Source organism: Schistocerca gregaria, chromosome 1, assembly GCF_023897955.1.
Source record: "Schistocerca gregaria isolate iqSchGreg1 chromosome 1, iqSchGreg1.2, whole genome shotgun sequence".
Taxonomy (NCBI): Eukaryota; Metazoa; Arthropoda; class Insecta; order Orthoptera; family Acrididae; genus Schistocerca; species Schistocerca gregaria.
The window spans coordinates 1003874206-1003890542 of NC_064920.1; positions in this window are offsets into that span (position 1 = coordinate 1003874206).

Consider the following 16337-nt stretch of genomic DNA (forward strand, 5'->3'; position numbering starts at 1 on the left):
AAACAAAGTAGGACTAGTGTCTTCTCTGATAAATGATGTCTTTTTAAAAATTAAAGCAATGAAATTGTTTTCAAGAGCACGACCTATAAAACCGGGTCTATATCAGTATTAATGAGTTGTTTCTCTTTGTAGAACAATATAGCACCGATTAACAAACACACCTTCCCACACTATCGGAATGCGTGTATTGTTAACGGTTTTGCTGAGTGCCGAAATCAGTAAATGGATTCGCTTGGCCCCCATCCCAACCCTATCCCCCTGTAAAGAAATATTATTGTTTTATCTGTGTCAGTAACTGTTAAGGTAACAGACCGTTATCAGAATTAAAGTTGCAATAGATTATACAGAATTTTCTTTTATCTGAATTTGCGAAGTTCCGTTTTTGCAACATTTTGAAACTGATCTTTCCTCCCTGCGGTGTGACTGTCCTGAGAGCTATGTGAGATAAATATTGTTAACGCAAATTGCATCCAAAATTTTAATATCGTAATCTTTGAACTGGCTTTTTTTTTTACATTCCTTGGTAATATTAATTTAGTGAGGCGTGCCTCTGATAGCATACCTCAGCCCAATAATCAGTAAAATGGATTATAAGAACCTCAGTCCGTTGAGCCTTTGTGAGTTCCTTGCAATATTAGACCCTATTCCAGTAAAATAAATGTCTTGTGACTAGGGCCTCCCGTCGGGTAGACCGTTCGCCGGGTGCAAGTCTTTCGATTTGACGCCACTTCGGCGACTTGAGCCTCGATGAGGATGAAATAAAGGTGATTAGGACAACACAACACCCAGTCCGTGAGCGGAGAAAATCTCTGTCCCATCCGGAAATCGAACCCAGACCCTTAGGACTGACATTCTGTCGCGCTGGCCACTTTTTTCCCCGATATAGTTCGTTGCGTTTGGTCTGGGTGGACGTCACAAGACATCCGTTCAAGATGATCGTTGAATCCTTGACTCGGTTTTTTTATTACAGAGAGAACGCAGCCCTCTGACCGAACACGCTGAGCTACTGTGCCGGCGGCCACACAGCTGCCGGGGGCGGACGCAATTCCAGTTTTCTACATTTATATGCATATTGTGCAAACAACTGTGCAGTGCATTACTTCCCACAAGGCCTTTCCTCTGCACCACGCCCTTAAGGTTTCTCCCCATTCCTACAGCGTATACAGGGTATTACGAAAAGGTACGGCCAAACTTCCAGGAAACATTCCTCACACCCAAAGAAAGAAAATCTGTTATGTTGACATGTGTACGGAAACGCTTACTTTCCACGTTAGAGCTCATTTTATTACTTCTCTTCAAATCACATTAATCATGGAAGGAAACACATAGCAACAGAACGTACCAGCGTGACTTCAAACACTAAGTTACAGGAAATGTTCAAAATGTCCTCCGTTAGCGAGGATACATCCATCTACCCTCCGTCGCATGGAATCCCTGATGCGCTGATGCAGCCCTGGAGAATGGCGTATTGTATCACAGCCGTCCACAATACGAGCACGAAGAGTCTCTACATTTGGTACGGGGGTTGCGTAGACAAGAGCTTTCAAATGCCCCCATAAATGAAAGTCAAGAGGGTTGAGGTCAGGAGAGCGTGGAGGCCATGGAATTGGTCCGTCTCTACCAATCCATCGGTCACCGAATCTGTTGTTGAGAAGCGTACGAACACTTTGACTGAAAGTGCAGGAGCTCCATCGTGCATGAACCACATCTCATGTCGTACTTGTAAAGGCACATGTTCTAGCAGCACAGGTAGAGTATCCCGTATGAAATCATGATAACGTGCTCCGTTGAGAGTAGGTGGAAGAACATGGGACCCAATCAAGACATCACTAACAATGCCTGCCCAAACGTTCACAGAAACTCTGTGTTGATGACGTGATTGCACAACTGCGTGCGGATTCTCGTCAGCCCACACATGTTGATTGTGAAAATTTACAATTTGTTCACTTTAGAATGAAGCCTCATCTGCAAAGAGAACATTTGCACTGAAATGAGGATTGACACATTGTTGGATGAACCATTCGCAGAAGTTACCCGTGGAGGCCAATCAGCTGCTGATAGTGCCTGCACACGCCGTACATGGTACGGAAACAACTGGTTCGCCCGTAGCACTCACCATACAGTGACGTGGTCAACGTTATCTTGTACAGCAGCAACGTCTCTGACGCTGACATTAGGGTTATCGTCAACTGCACGAAGAATTGCCTCGTCCATTGAAAGTGTTCTCGTCGTTCTAGGTCTTCCCCAGTCGCGAGTCATAGGCTGGAATGTTCCGTGCTCCCTAAGACGCCATCAATTACTTCGACCGTCTTCCTGTCGCGACACCTTCGTTCTGTAAGTCTGTCTCGATAAAAAAGTACCGCGCCACGGCTATTGCCCGTGCTACTCCATACATCTACATCCATACTCCGCAAGCCACCTGACGGTGTGTGGCGGAGGGTACCCTGAGTACCTCTATCGGTTCTCCCTTCTATTCCAGTCTCGTATTGCTCGTGGAAAGAAGGATTGTCGGTATGTTTCTGTGTGGTCTCTTCGCGAGATATACGTAGGAGGGAGCAATATACTGCTTGACTCTTCGGTGAAGGTATGTTCTCGAAACTTTAACAAAAGCCCGTACCGAGCTACTGAGCGTCTCTCCTGCAGAGTCTTTCACTGGAGTTTATCTATCATCTCCGTAACGCTTTCGCGATTACTAAATGATCCTGTAACGAAGCGCGCTGCTCTCTGTTGGATCTTCTCTATCTCTTCTACCAACCCTATCTGGTACGGATCCTACACTGCTGAGCAGTATTCAAGCAGTGGGCGAACAAGCGTACTGTAACCTACTTCCTTTGTTTTCGGATTGCATTTCCCTAGGATTCTTCCAATGAATCTCAGTCTGGCATCTGCTTTACCAACGATCAACTTTATATGATCATTCCATTTTAAATCACTCCTAATGCGTACTCCCAGATTATTTATGGAATTAACTGTTTCCAGTTGCTGACCTGCTATTTTGTAGCTAAAAGATAAGGGATCTATCTTTCTATGTATTCACAGCACATTACATTTGTCTACATTGAGATTGAATTGCCATTCCCTGCACCATGCGTCAATTCGCTGCAGATCCTCCTGCATTTCAGTACAATTTTCCATTGTTACAACCTCTCGATACACCACAGCATCATCTGCAAAAAGCCTCAGTGAACTTCCGATGTGATCCACCAGGTCATTTATGTATATTGTGAATAGCAACGGTCCTATGACACTCCCCTGCGGCACACCTGAAATCACTCTTACTTCGGAAGACTTCTCTCCATTGACAATGACATGCTGCGTTCTGCTATCTAGGAACTCCTCAATCCAATCACACAATTGGTCTGATAGTACATATGCTCTTACTTTGTTCATTAAACGACTGTGGGGAACTGTATCGAACGCCTTGCGGAAGTCAAGAAACACGGCATCTACCTGTGAACCCGTGTCTATGGCCCTCTGAGTCTCGTGGACGAATAGCGCGAGCTGGGTTTCACACACCGTCTTTTTCGAAACCCATGCTGATTCCTACAGAGTAGATTTCTAGTCTCCAGAAAAGTCATTATAGTCGAACATAATACGTGTTCCAAAATTCTACAACTGATCGACGTTAGAGATATTGGTCTATAGTTCTGCACATCTGTTCGACGTCCCTTCTTGAAAACGGGGATGACCTGTGCCCTTTTCCAATCCTTTGGAACGCTTCGCCCTTCTAGAGACCTACGGTACACCGCTGCAAGAAGGGGGGGAAGTTCCTTCGCGTACTCTGAGTAAAATCGAACTGGTATCCCATCAGGTCCAGCGGCCTTTCCTCTTTTGAGCGATTTTAATTGTTTCTCTATCCCTCTGTCGTCTATTTCGATATCTACCGTTTTGTCATCTGTGGGACAGTCTAGAGAAGGAACTACAGTGCAGTCTTCCTCTATGAAACAGCTTTGGAAGAAGACATTTAGTATTTCGGCCTTTAGTCTGTCATCCTCTGCTTCAGTGCCATTTTGGTCACAGAGTGTCTGGACATTTTGTTTTGATCCACCTACCGCTTTGGCATAACACCAAAATTTCTTAGGATTTTCAGCCATGTCAGTACAAAGAACTTTACTTTCGAAGTAGTTGAACGCCTCTGGCATAGCCCTCCTCACACTACATTTCGCCTCGCGTAATTTTTGTTTGTCTGCAAGGCTTTGGCTATGTTTTTGTTTGCTGTGAAGTTCTCGCAGCAGTTTTCTAACTCGGTTGTTGTACCACGGTGGCTCTTTTCCATCTCTTACGATCTTGTTTGGCACATATTCATCTAACGCATATTGTACGATGGTTTTGAACTTTGTCCACTGATCCTCAACACTATCTGTACATGAGACAAAAATTTTGTGTTGAGCCCTCAGGTACTCTGTAATCTGTATTTTGTCACTTTTGCTAAACAGAAAAATCTTCCTACCTTTTTTAACATTTCTATTTACGGCTGAAATCATCGATGTAGTAACCGCTTTATGATCGCTGATTTCCTGTTCTGCATCAACTGTTTCAAATAGATCGGGTCTGTTTGTCACCGGAAGGTCTAATATGTTATCGCCACGAGTCGGTTCTCTGTTTAACTGCTCAAGGTAGTTTTCAGATAAAGCACTTAAAAAACATTTCACTGGATTCTTTGTCCCTGCCACCCGTTATGAACGTTTGAGTCTCCCAGTCTATATCCGGCAAATTAAAATCTCCAGCCAGAACTATAACATGGTGGGGAAATCTACTCGAAATATTTTCCAAATTATTCTTCAGGTGCTCAGCCACAACAGCTGCTGAGCCCGGGGGCCTATAGAGACATCCAATTACCATGTCTGAGCCTGCTTTAACCGTGACCTTCACCCAAATCATTTCACATTTCGGATCTACCTCAATTTCCTTCGATACTATTGCACTTCTTATCGCTATAAACACGCCTCCCCCTTCACTGTCCAGCCTGTCTCTGCGGTATACATTCCAATCTGAGTTTAGGATTTCATTACTGTTTACGTCTGGTTTCAGCCAACTTTCTCTCCCTAGTACTATATGGGCGTTGTGACCGTTTATTAATGAGAGCAGTTCTGGAACCTTTATATAGACGCTCGTGCATTTTACTATTAGCTCATTAATATTGTTATTCCCTGTTGCATTTTGCCTACTCCTACCTTGCTGCGTCTCAGGAGGCGTCTTGTCGCCCCTAGGGAGGGAATTCTCTAACCTAAAAAAAAACCATGTGCACTCCACACGTACTCCGCTACCCTTGTAGCCGCTTCCGGCGTGTGGTGTCGAGAAATTTGCACCCCTGCTCCCCACAGAATCGTCTGAGCCTCTGGTTTAAGCCTTCCACTAGGCTCCAAACCAGAGGACCGCGATCGGTTCTGGGAACGATACTACAAATAGTTAGCTCTGATTCCACCCCACGAGCGAGGCTTTCCGTCTTCACCAATTCCGCCAACCGCCTGTACGAACTGAGGATGACCTCTGAACCCAGACGGCAGGAGTCATTGGTGCCGACATGAGTAACAATTTGCAGTCAGGTGCACCCAGTGCTCTCTATCGCCTCCTCCACATCTCGGAAGGGGCAGCCACATGTCCACTCACAGGCAGAGGGGGCGATGCCACACGCCCAGCCTCCACATTTACCCTCCACCTCGTGCGCCGCGAACGCCGCTGAACCCGCCAATCCCCTTGGGGAGAGGGTGGCCCAACTGCGTCCGGTGCCCGCAAAGATGCGTCGACAGCAGCGACCGTGGGTGAAGCATGTAACACCTGGGGTGTACCTTGCGACGCACCAGACTCCCCACTGCCGCTACACTCCGAGGCAGCAGCCTGAAGACGGCTGACTGCGGCCATCAACACGCTCAGCTGTTCGTGAAGAGTGGCCAGCTCCTGCTGTGTCCGTACACAGCAGTCACACATCTTATCCATCCTAAGAAATCAAAAATTTACTGTAGAGAGTCAATCAACTTTTAACTAGACTGCTAATTCACTAAAGGTGGCTGATTATTGAGTAAGATTCAGATTCAGATTCTTTATTGGTCATTCAGCATTATTACATGCAATAGACTTCGTCAGTTCACTTAACCTAATATTTTTATTAAATATATTTAACACATTTAACTTAAGTTGATATTGGGTATTTCTAAAAATTCTTCTATTGAATAGAATGGGTTCATTAACAAGAAGCTGTGTAGCTTTTCCTTAAATAATTTGATTGCCATGCTTGTGGCATATTTGTACAATTTGTTATATATTTTAATTGACATGTACTTATGGCTATTGTTTGTTTTTGCTAATCTATTCTGTGGCAAGATCAGAGAAGTACAGTTTCTTGTATTGTAGTCGTGTCTTTGATTCATTACACTTAAATTAGGTAGTTCTGCAAGTATGAAGTTAACACTATCAAGAATATATAGATTAATAACTGTTAAAATTCTATATTTAATGAACAATGGTTTACAATGTGTCCTATTATCTACCTTTGCTATTACTCTGATTGCTTTCTTCTGGATCACCAAAATTTCATTTATTTTTTTGCTATTTCCCCAGAGCGTTAGCCCATACCTTAAAACAGACTGAAAAAAAGCACAGTACGCTGTCCTTACATATTCTGATGTCACACAGAACATCAGCCTCTTCAACAGGTATATAACTCTTGACAGCCTAACTGCTATGTGTTCTGCATGAGAGTCCCATGTTAGTTTGTTGTCCAGGATTATACCTAAAAAATTTGCACTTTGTTTTTCTATTTTTGTAGTCTTTGATAGACTGAAGCACATGTTCTGGGTCTTTGTCTCATTTAATAGTAGCCCATTTGCATTAAACCATGATGTTGCATTTTCTTTTGCCAAATTCATACTGCTTACAAGTTTATCAAATCATGCTTTACAGACAGCAGAGTTGTATCATCTGCATACATATATGTCTTTACATTAATATTTGCCTGTAGGTCATTTATATGTACACTCCTGGAAATGGAAAAAAGAACACATTGACACCGGTGTGTCAGACCCACCATACTTGCTCCGGACAATGTGAGAGGGCTGTACAAGCAATGATCACACGCACGGCACAGCGGACACACCAGGAACCGCGGTGTTGGCCGTCGAATGGCGCTAGCTGCGCAGCATTTGGGCACCGCCGCCGTCAGTGTCAGCCAGTTTGCCGTGGCATACGGAGCTCCATCGCAGTCTTTAACACTGGTAGCATGCCGCGACAGCGTGGACGTGAACCGTATGTGCAGCTGACGGACTTTGAGCGAGGGCGTATAGTGGGCATGCGAGAGGCCGGGTGGACGTACCGCCGAATTGCTCAACACGTGGGGCGTGAGGTCTCCACAGTACATCGATGTTATCGCCAGTGGTCGGCGGAAGGTGCACGTGCCCGTAAACCTGGGACCGGACCGCAGCGACTCACGGATGCACGCCAAGACCGTAGGATCCTACGCAGTGCCGTAGGGGACCGCACCGCCACTTCCCAGCAAATTAGGGACACTGTTGCTCCTGGGGTCTCGGCGAGGACCATTCGCAACCGTCTCCATGAAGCTGGGCTATGGTCCCGCACACCGTTAGGCCGTCTTCCGCTCACGCCCCAACATCGTGCAGCCCGCCTCCAGTGGTGTCGCGACAGGCGTGAATGGAGGGACGAATGGAGACGTGTCGTCTTCAGCGATGAGAGTCGCTTCTGTCTTGGTGCCAATGATGGTCGTATGCGTGTTTGGCGCCGTGCAGGTGAGCGCCACAATCAGGACTGCATACGACCGAGGCACACAGGGCCAACACCCGGCATCATGGTGTGGGGTGCGATCTCCTACACTGGCCGTACACCTCTGGTGATCGTCGAGGGGACACTGAATAGTGCTTGGTACATCCAAACCGTCATCGAACCCATCGTTATACCATTCCTAGACCGGCAAGGGATCTTGCTGTTCCAACAGGACAATGCACGTCGGCATGTATCCCGTGCCTCCCAACGTGCTCTAGAAGGTGTAAGTCAACTACCCTGGCCAACAAGATCTCCGGATCTGTCCCCCATTGAGCATGTTTGGGACTGGATGAAGCGTCGTCTCACGCGGTCTGCACGTCCAGCACGAATGCTCGTCCAACTGAGGCGGCAGGTGGAAATAGCATGGCAAGCCGTTCCACAGGACTACATCCAGCATCTCTACCGTCGTCTCCATGGGAGAATAGCAGCCTGCATTGCTGCGAAAGGTGGATATACACTGTACTAGTGCCGACATTGTGCATGCTCTGTTGCCTGTGTCTATGTGCCTGTGGTTCTGTCAGTGTGATCATGTGATGTATCTGACCCCAGGAATGCGTCAATAAAGTTTCCCCTTCCTGGGACAATGAATTCACGGTGTTCTTATTTCAATTTCCAGGAGTGTATGAGGAATAGAAGTGGTCCTAATTTAGATCCCTGTGGCACTCCGTGTTGAACCTCAAGTGTGTTTGACACATTACTTCCTGAGCTTACCACTTGCTTCCTATTATTAAGGTATGATTTGACGAGTTTTAAACTTGTGCCGCATATTCCATAATATTCGAGTTTAGAGAGTAAAACAGAGTGGTCAACACAGTCAAAGGCCTTGCTCAGGTCACATAAGGTTACCTGTATGTGAGCCTGGTCCTCAAATGCTGCTAAAATGTCACTCACTAAGAGTTCTATGGCATGTATGGTTGACCTTTCTTTCCTGTAACCAAACTGTGATGTACTCAGCATATCGTTTAGTTCTAGGTACTCATAGATCTGCTGATACATTATGCCTTCAAAGACTTTGGCTAGTGTTGGAATTAGTGAAATTGGCCTGTAGTTAGCAGGCTCAGCTTTGCTTCCCTTCTTAAAGATTGGAGTCACCTTGGATAGTTTGAGAGAATCAGGAAAGACCCCTTCTCTAAGACACAAGTTAATAGAATATCTTAATGGTGCTGCAATGTAAGGTATTACTTCTTTCAGTAAATTGTTTGACATATCATAAATATCTGTACTATGTGAATTTTTCATTTCTTTGACAATTTTGATAACTTCGTCTTGACATTCCTCTGTAAGGTGTTTTAATGAAGGTCCGGCCTGATTATGATTTCGGTTTGCAGTCTTAAGATAATCTATATGCGTCACATTGGGTTTACTGATCAAGTTTTTTATTTCATCTGCACAGCCTACAAAATATTTGTTGAATGTATCTACTGGTATTGGGACTGTCTCATCAAAGTTTCTTATTTGACCTTTAACAGTGTTAATTATTGTCCAGGCAGTTTTGCACTGGTTTCTACTACTTTTTATGAGATTAGTGTTGTATCTTTGTTTAGCCAATTGTAGCTCTTTCTTATACAATTTTTTTGCGTTGATTTCAAGATCCTTAATTTCTTTAGAATTAATTACTTTGCCTAGGCGCTTTAAGAGCATTAGCTTATTTTTTAGATTCTCCAACTCTTTCGTGTACCACATTTTACCCTTTCTTGTTATGTGATATTTATTTGGTACAAGATGAGCTTTTAAAACCCCTATTAAGTAATTGTGGAATGTTTCATACACTAACTGCGCATTAGAACCACATGTTTGAAATAATTTGTCCCAGTTAGTTATGTTTAGTTGGTGTGTTAGTTTTCCAAGATTGTTTTTTGTTAGTATAAAGGTATTGCATTTTGATATTTTTTGTGTGGCCTTGTTCCCATTCCTTTTCATAATATGTCTTAACTCTACTGTTAGGATAGAGTGGTCAGAGAAAGCAAATTCCTTTACATTGGTGGAGTAAATATCACGAGTACAGTTGACAAAAGCATTGTCCAGGCACGCTTTTAGTCTTGTCGGTTCAGAATTTACATGATGGAAGTTGTGCTGCCTTAGCATGTTTAGTAACTTATTTACACTTGGTTTGTTACATGTTACATCAAAGCCTGTATCCCCCAATTATAGTTACATATTGTTTCCACTTTGTTATGTGGCAGAGTATACTGTCTAACTTATCTAAGAAAGTTTTTTCATCTGAGTCAGGGGTATGGTATATACATACTAAGATAAGTTTCATTACATCACATATGATTCCAGCAATTTCAAAGTGTTTCTCTTCACATGCCCAACTAAGATCTAGTGGTCTAAACTCTATTTCCTTTGAAACGAAGATAACAGTACCTCCTTTGCGGTACTGAGATCTGCAAAAACTGTTTCCATGTTTATAGCCTTCTGGTACATAGTATTCAATTTGTCCTGGTTTAAGCCAATGTTCAGATAAACATAGGAAGGAGTACTTATTATGTGGCATTGCCTCCTCCAGTATTTCAACTTTACTTTCAAGACCCTGAATGTTTAAGAATATGATACTACTGTTACTTATCTGTGAGTTTGCAGGCAGTTTTTTCACATTTTTGTCTTCTTTTTGGCTTGAAACCATAAAAAATTATCACTAAGTGGCACAGATGTATTTTTCCTTTGGCTCCTCCTTAAGCTGCACTGTACTGCTACTATTGCTTCCTTTTCCACCGCTGTACTTGGTGATGTGGTTACTGCTGCTGGTAAAACTTCTGCTGGTACTGCCTTTTCCACTACTGTTACTGGTGATGTGGTTACTGTTGCTGGTGAAACTTCTGCTACTGGTGATGTGGTTACTGTTGCTGGTGAAACTTCTGCTGGTACTGCTACAGTTACTTCCTTTTCCCTTGCTGTTGCTGATGATGCCACTGGTGACTGTGATACTTCACAGTGATTGCTAGCCACTTCTTGTAGAAAACAATGAAAATAGCACTACCTGTCTCTGACCTGTATTGAAAACAAACACTAGCACTACTGGCACTATGGTTGACTAAAGGGACTCTCTCTGACTATTCAAAACAAACACGAAATGTATGGAACACTGTTAATAGCACTCGACAATTAAAGCTTCCTAAAAGCAAAAACACACAGAAGAAGAAGTAACAAGTAAAAAAAATACAGTTAATACTTAAATTAAGGTAGCTCGCTGCACAGCAGACGTGAAGCCCATCAAATGGGCATCTGCCAACTCTGCATTTGTAAACATTGCATTGACTGCAGAATCACGGTCGTGGTGAACACTAACCTTTTGATTCTACGTACTGATGTGTTTGATGCTAGTACTGTAGAGCAATGAGTCGCATGTCAACACAAGCACCAAAGTCAACATTACCTTCCTTCAGTTGGGCCAACTGGTGGTCAATCGAGGAAGTACAGTACACACTGATGAAACTAAAATGAGCTCTAACTTGGAAATTAAGTGTCTCTGGACACATGTCCACATAACATCTTTTCTTTATTTGTGTGTGAGGAATGTTTCTTGAAAGTTTGGCCGTACCTTTTTGTAACACCCTGTAGAACGTGCAAGTAAATGCCCCTGTGGGCGCTGTAATTAGTGTTATCTTCTCTTCTCAGCCTTTACAGGAATGAATCACTAGTGTATTGGAATGCCGGAGAAATGGGGACACAGAGATATGTAGACAGCAGGATTTGCTGGAGATTCGGGGACACCACTTTTGTCAGGTAGTGGTTATATTCAACATTGGCGTGCATTTTTAAAAGAAGTCATTGTTTCTGCCACACCCTGTATGAAAAAGTAAAATGAAATACGTAAATATATAAGGTGACAATACTTCTGGGTGTTGCAACTGGGAACAATTTTATAATTGCTCACGGCTCAGGATGTAACAATCCTCACTAATTGTTATACATTATTAAAGCTTACAACGAAATGAATGGTATGTACCAAATGATAATATATCAAACATAATCCAAAATATAGGTATATTCATAGTTACTGTATAATAATAACGCGCTTAAATATTAGAAGTGTCCTCCACCGGTAGCTGAACGGTCAGCGAGACAAAATGTCAATCTGGTTTGGATTCCTGGCTGGGTCGGAGATTTTCTCCGCTCAGGGACTGGGTGTTATGTTGTCCTAATCATCGTCATTTCATCACCATCGAAGCCAAGTCGCCGAAGTGGCGTCAAATCAAAAGACTTGCACCCGGTGAACGGTCTACCCGACGGGAGGCCCTAATCACACGACATTTACATTTGTCTCAAAAGCTATTGAAAAGGTGTGGACACTTTCACTATACACAGCTTTTAACACACATTTGTCCATGCCCACATACTTTTTGTGATGAATGAAATTGATTCAGCAGATGTTTGCTTCCCTTTTAGTTTAGGAAGTCATAATTTCAAATTAACTTTCACCATCAATATTGCTTTGAAAGTGTCTACTTGAGTTTTTCATAAGACCATTCTTATTCATCAAAGACATGCATGACTGCTGAATATACAAATTCAGCAGTGCTAGAAATATAAAAAGTTACATGTTGAAACCTCACATGGCCGAGAATTTGATTTGGTTTCTAAAAACCAGAACATTTACGCATCCCAGCAGAACTGGATGAGGACCAGGGGACTGGAATCCAACAATCGGAGCTGTCCCGGGCGTATCGGGACGTCTAGTCACGTTAAAATACATATAGATTTAGAGTTTGAACAGCATATAACTAAGTATTGCTATAGGTGAATCTTCAGATTCCTTAATCATTTATGATAATCTCGAAGTGGAAGCAGTTTTCCACAGCTGCAGTGTGAAATATTGCTCCTTTTATTCGACAATCTAAACATCGTGATGTCCCAGAGAATCATTACTTTATTAATCACATTCCAGAATGTTAACCATAATTAAAGAGTTAAATATAATTATTGTTAAATAGACTTATGCTATCAAAAAATTTGTATTAAAATACTATTCAAAAAATTCAATCTGAGAAACTAGGTTTTTCATAGAATGAAGGCTTTCACGACCGGATCACATAGCTGCTGGTAAACCTTTCGGGATGTGAGGTCATGGTCCAAGAAACTCTTCTGTTCCCTTCGTTTCGTCCAGGACTGCGCTGGACAACTTCAGAGGCTGCTGAGTCGGCAAGACTCACATCCGGAAAGGTTTACCACCAACTAGATTTTTGTTTTGTTGTGTAGTACGAATAGAATGCATGGGCGCATACACTGCAATTTCAAGCTTTCCGTTTGTTTATAAAACAATTTGCCTTTTTCGTGTCAAACACAACGATGTAATTTTTCATAGCAATTTCATTCACATACTTTTTACATAAGTTTCGTCATTTTTATGCTAGAACTGCTTTACGCATTATTTGTTAATATAACTGCATATTAAAGTTGATAATGGTTACTTGGTTTACTCGCACAGATAGCTCTGCATGTTAAAGTGCCGCTTCTGGATTGTTATATCACGCAGATTAATAACAGAGATCGGTATGCCCCCCAGCCTGGAAGTGGGTTTTAGGTGGTTTTCCACACTCCACTTGATGAATACTGGACTGGCTCCAAACTCCCTCCGCAGTTACACGATTCACAGACATTAAGGAAACATTTGCTCCCTTTCACATACAAACCTTTGGGGTACCGTAAGATGGGGAAATATCGGACGCAGGGTAATTTCGGACAGGAACATCATATTTCTGTTCTTACGTTGGTGTCACTGAATTCAAGCATTTATTTCACGCACGCGTTTGATGTTTACACCTTACGTATTGTCAAGCATATACGAGCACACATTGTTGCAGTTGGAAGTTGAAACAGTGGTGTGTAGCGGGTAACAGTTCAGTGTACAATTGTTGCTAGTTATCTTTAAGCTAATACTTTCGTCATTGTACAAGCAGAAAAAAATGTTAAGAAGGAAATGTGAATACAGTTTGTCTCCACATCTCACTTTCGCTAATGTCTAGTGAACTATTTACAGGTAACTACAGACGTTGGGGTAATATCGGACAATGCTGCATACTTACAAAAGGAGGCTTGGTGCTCTTCTGAGGCGCAATTGGAATCCTGAAAATCCTGAAAAGGCCTTACTTCTGTAAGATTAGGAAAACCATTGTACATGAGCCATGGATTTTGCCGTTGGTGGGGAGGCTTGCGTGCCTCAGCGATACAGATAGCTGTACCGTAGGTGCAACCACAACGGAGGGGTACCTGTTGAGAGGCCATACAAATGTGTGGTTCCTGAAGAGGGGCAGCAGCCTTTTCAGAAGTTGCAGGGGCAACAGCCTCGATGATTAACTGATCTGGCATTGTAACACTAACCAAAACGGCCCTGCTGTGCTGGTACTGTGAACGGATGAAAGCAAGGGGAAACTACAGCCGTAATTTGTCCCGAGAGCATACAGCTTTCTTCTACGGTTAAATGATGATTGCGTCCTCTTGGGTAAAACATTCCGGAGGTAAAATAGTCCCCCATTCGGATCTCCGGGTGTGACTACTCAAGAGGCTGTCATTATCAGGAGAAAGAAAACTGGCGTTTTATGGATCGGAACGTGAAATGTCAGATCCCTTAATCGGGCAGGTAGGTTAGAAAATTTAAAAAGGGAAATGGATAGGTTAAAGTTAGATATAGTGGGAATTAGTGAAGTTCGGTGGCAGGAGGAACAAGACTTCTGGTCAGGTGACTACAGGGTTATAAACACAAAATCAATTAGGGGTAATGCAGGAGTAGGTCCAATAATGAATAGGAAAATAGGACTGTGGGTAAGCTACTACAAACAGCAAATTATTGTGGCCAAGATAGATACGAAGCCCACGCCTACCACAGTAGTACAGGTTTATATACCTACTAGGACTGCAGATGATGAAGAAATTGAAGAAATGTATGATGAAATAAAAGAAATTATTCAGATAGTGAAGGGTCATGGGTGACTGGAATTCGACAGTAGGAAAAGGGAGAGAAGGAAATGTAGTAGGTGAATATGGATTGGGGGTAAGAAATGAAAGAGGAAGCCACCTGGTAGAATTTTGCACAAAGCACAACCTAATCATAGCTAACACTTGGTTCAAAAATCATAAGAGAAGATTGTGTGCATGGAAGAAGCCTGGAGATACTGACAGGTTTCAGATAGATTATATAATAGTAAGACAGAGATTTAGGAGCCAGGATTTAAATTGTAAGACATTTCCAGAGGCAGATGTAGACTCTGACCACAATCTATTGGTTATGAACTGCAGATTAAAACTGAAGAAACTGCAAAGAGGTGGGAATTTAAGGAGATAGGACCTGGATAAACTGACTAAACCATAGGGTGGACAGAGTTTCAGGGAGAGCATAAGGGAACAACTGACAAGAATGGGGGAAAGAAGAATGGGTGGCTTTGAGGGATGAGGTGGTGAAGGCAGCAGAGGATCAAGTAGGTAAAAATATAAGGCTAGCAGAAATCCTTGGGTAACAGAAGGAATATTGAATTTAATTGATGAAAGGAGAAAATATAAAAATGCAGTAAATGAAGCAGGCAAAAAGGAATACAAACGTCTCAAAAATGAGATCGACAGGAAGTGCAAAATGGCTAAGCAGGGATGGCTAGAGGGCAAATGTAAGGATTTAGAGGCTTATATCACTAGGGGTACGATAGATACTGCCTACAGGAAAATTAAAGAGACCTTTGGAGAAAAGAGAACCACTTGTATGAATATCAAGAGCTCAGATGGAAACTCAGTTCTAAGCAAAGAAGGGAAAGCAGAAAGGTGGAAGGAGTATATAGAGAGTACATACAAGGGCGATGTACTTGAGGACAATCTTATGGGAATGAAAGAGGTTGTAGATGAAGGTGAAATAGGAGATACGATACTGCGTGAAGACTTTGACAGAGCACTCAAACACCTATGTCGAAACAAAGCTCCGGTAGTAGACAACATTCCATTGGAACTACTGACAGCCTTGGGAGAGCGAGTCCTGACATAACTCTACCATCTGGTGAGCAAGATGTATGAGACAGGCGAAATACCCTCAGACTTCAAGAAGAATATAATAATTCCAATCCCAAGGAAAGCAGTTGTTGACAGATGTGAAAATTACCAAACTATCAGTTTAATAAGTCACGGCCGCAAAATACTAACGCAAATTCTTTACAGACGAATGGAAAAACTAGTAGAAGCCAACCTCGGGGAAGATCAGTTTGGATTCCGTAGAAATATCGGAACACGTGAAGCAATACTGACCCTACGACTTATCTTAGAAGCTAGATTAAGAAAAGGAAAACCTACGTTCCTAGCATTTGTGAACTTAGAAAAAGCTTTTGACAATGTTGACTGGAATACTCCCTTTCAAATTCTGATGGTGGCAGAGGTAAAATACAGGGAGCGAAAAGCTATTTACAATTTGTACAGAAACCAGATGGCAGTTGCAAGAGTCGAAGGACATGAAAGGGAAGTAGTTGTTGGGAAGGTAGTGAGACAGGGTTGTAGCCTCTCTCCTATGTTACTCAATCTGTATATTGAGCAAGCAGTGAAGGAAATGAAAGAAAAATTGGGATTAGGTATTAAAATCCTTGGAGAAGAAA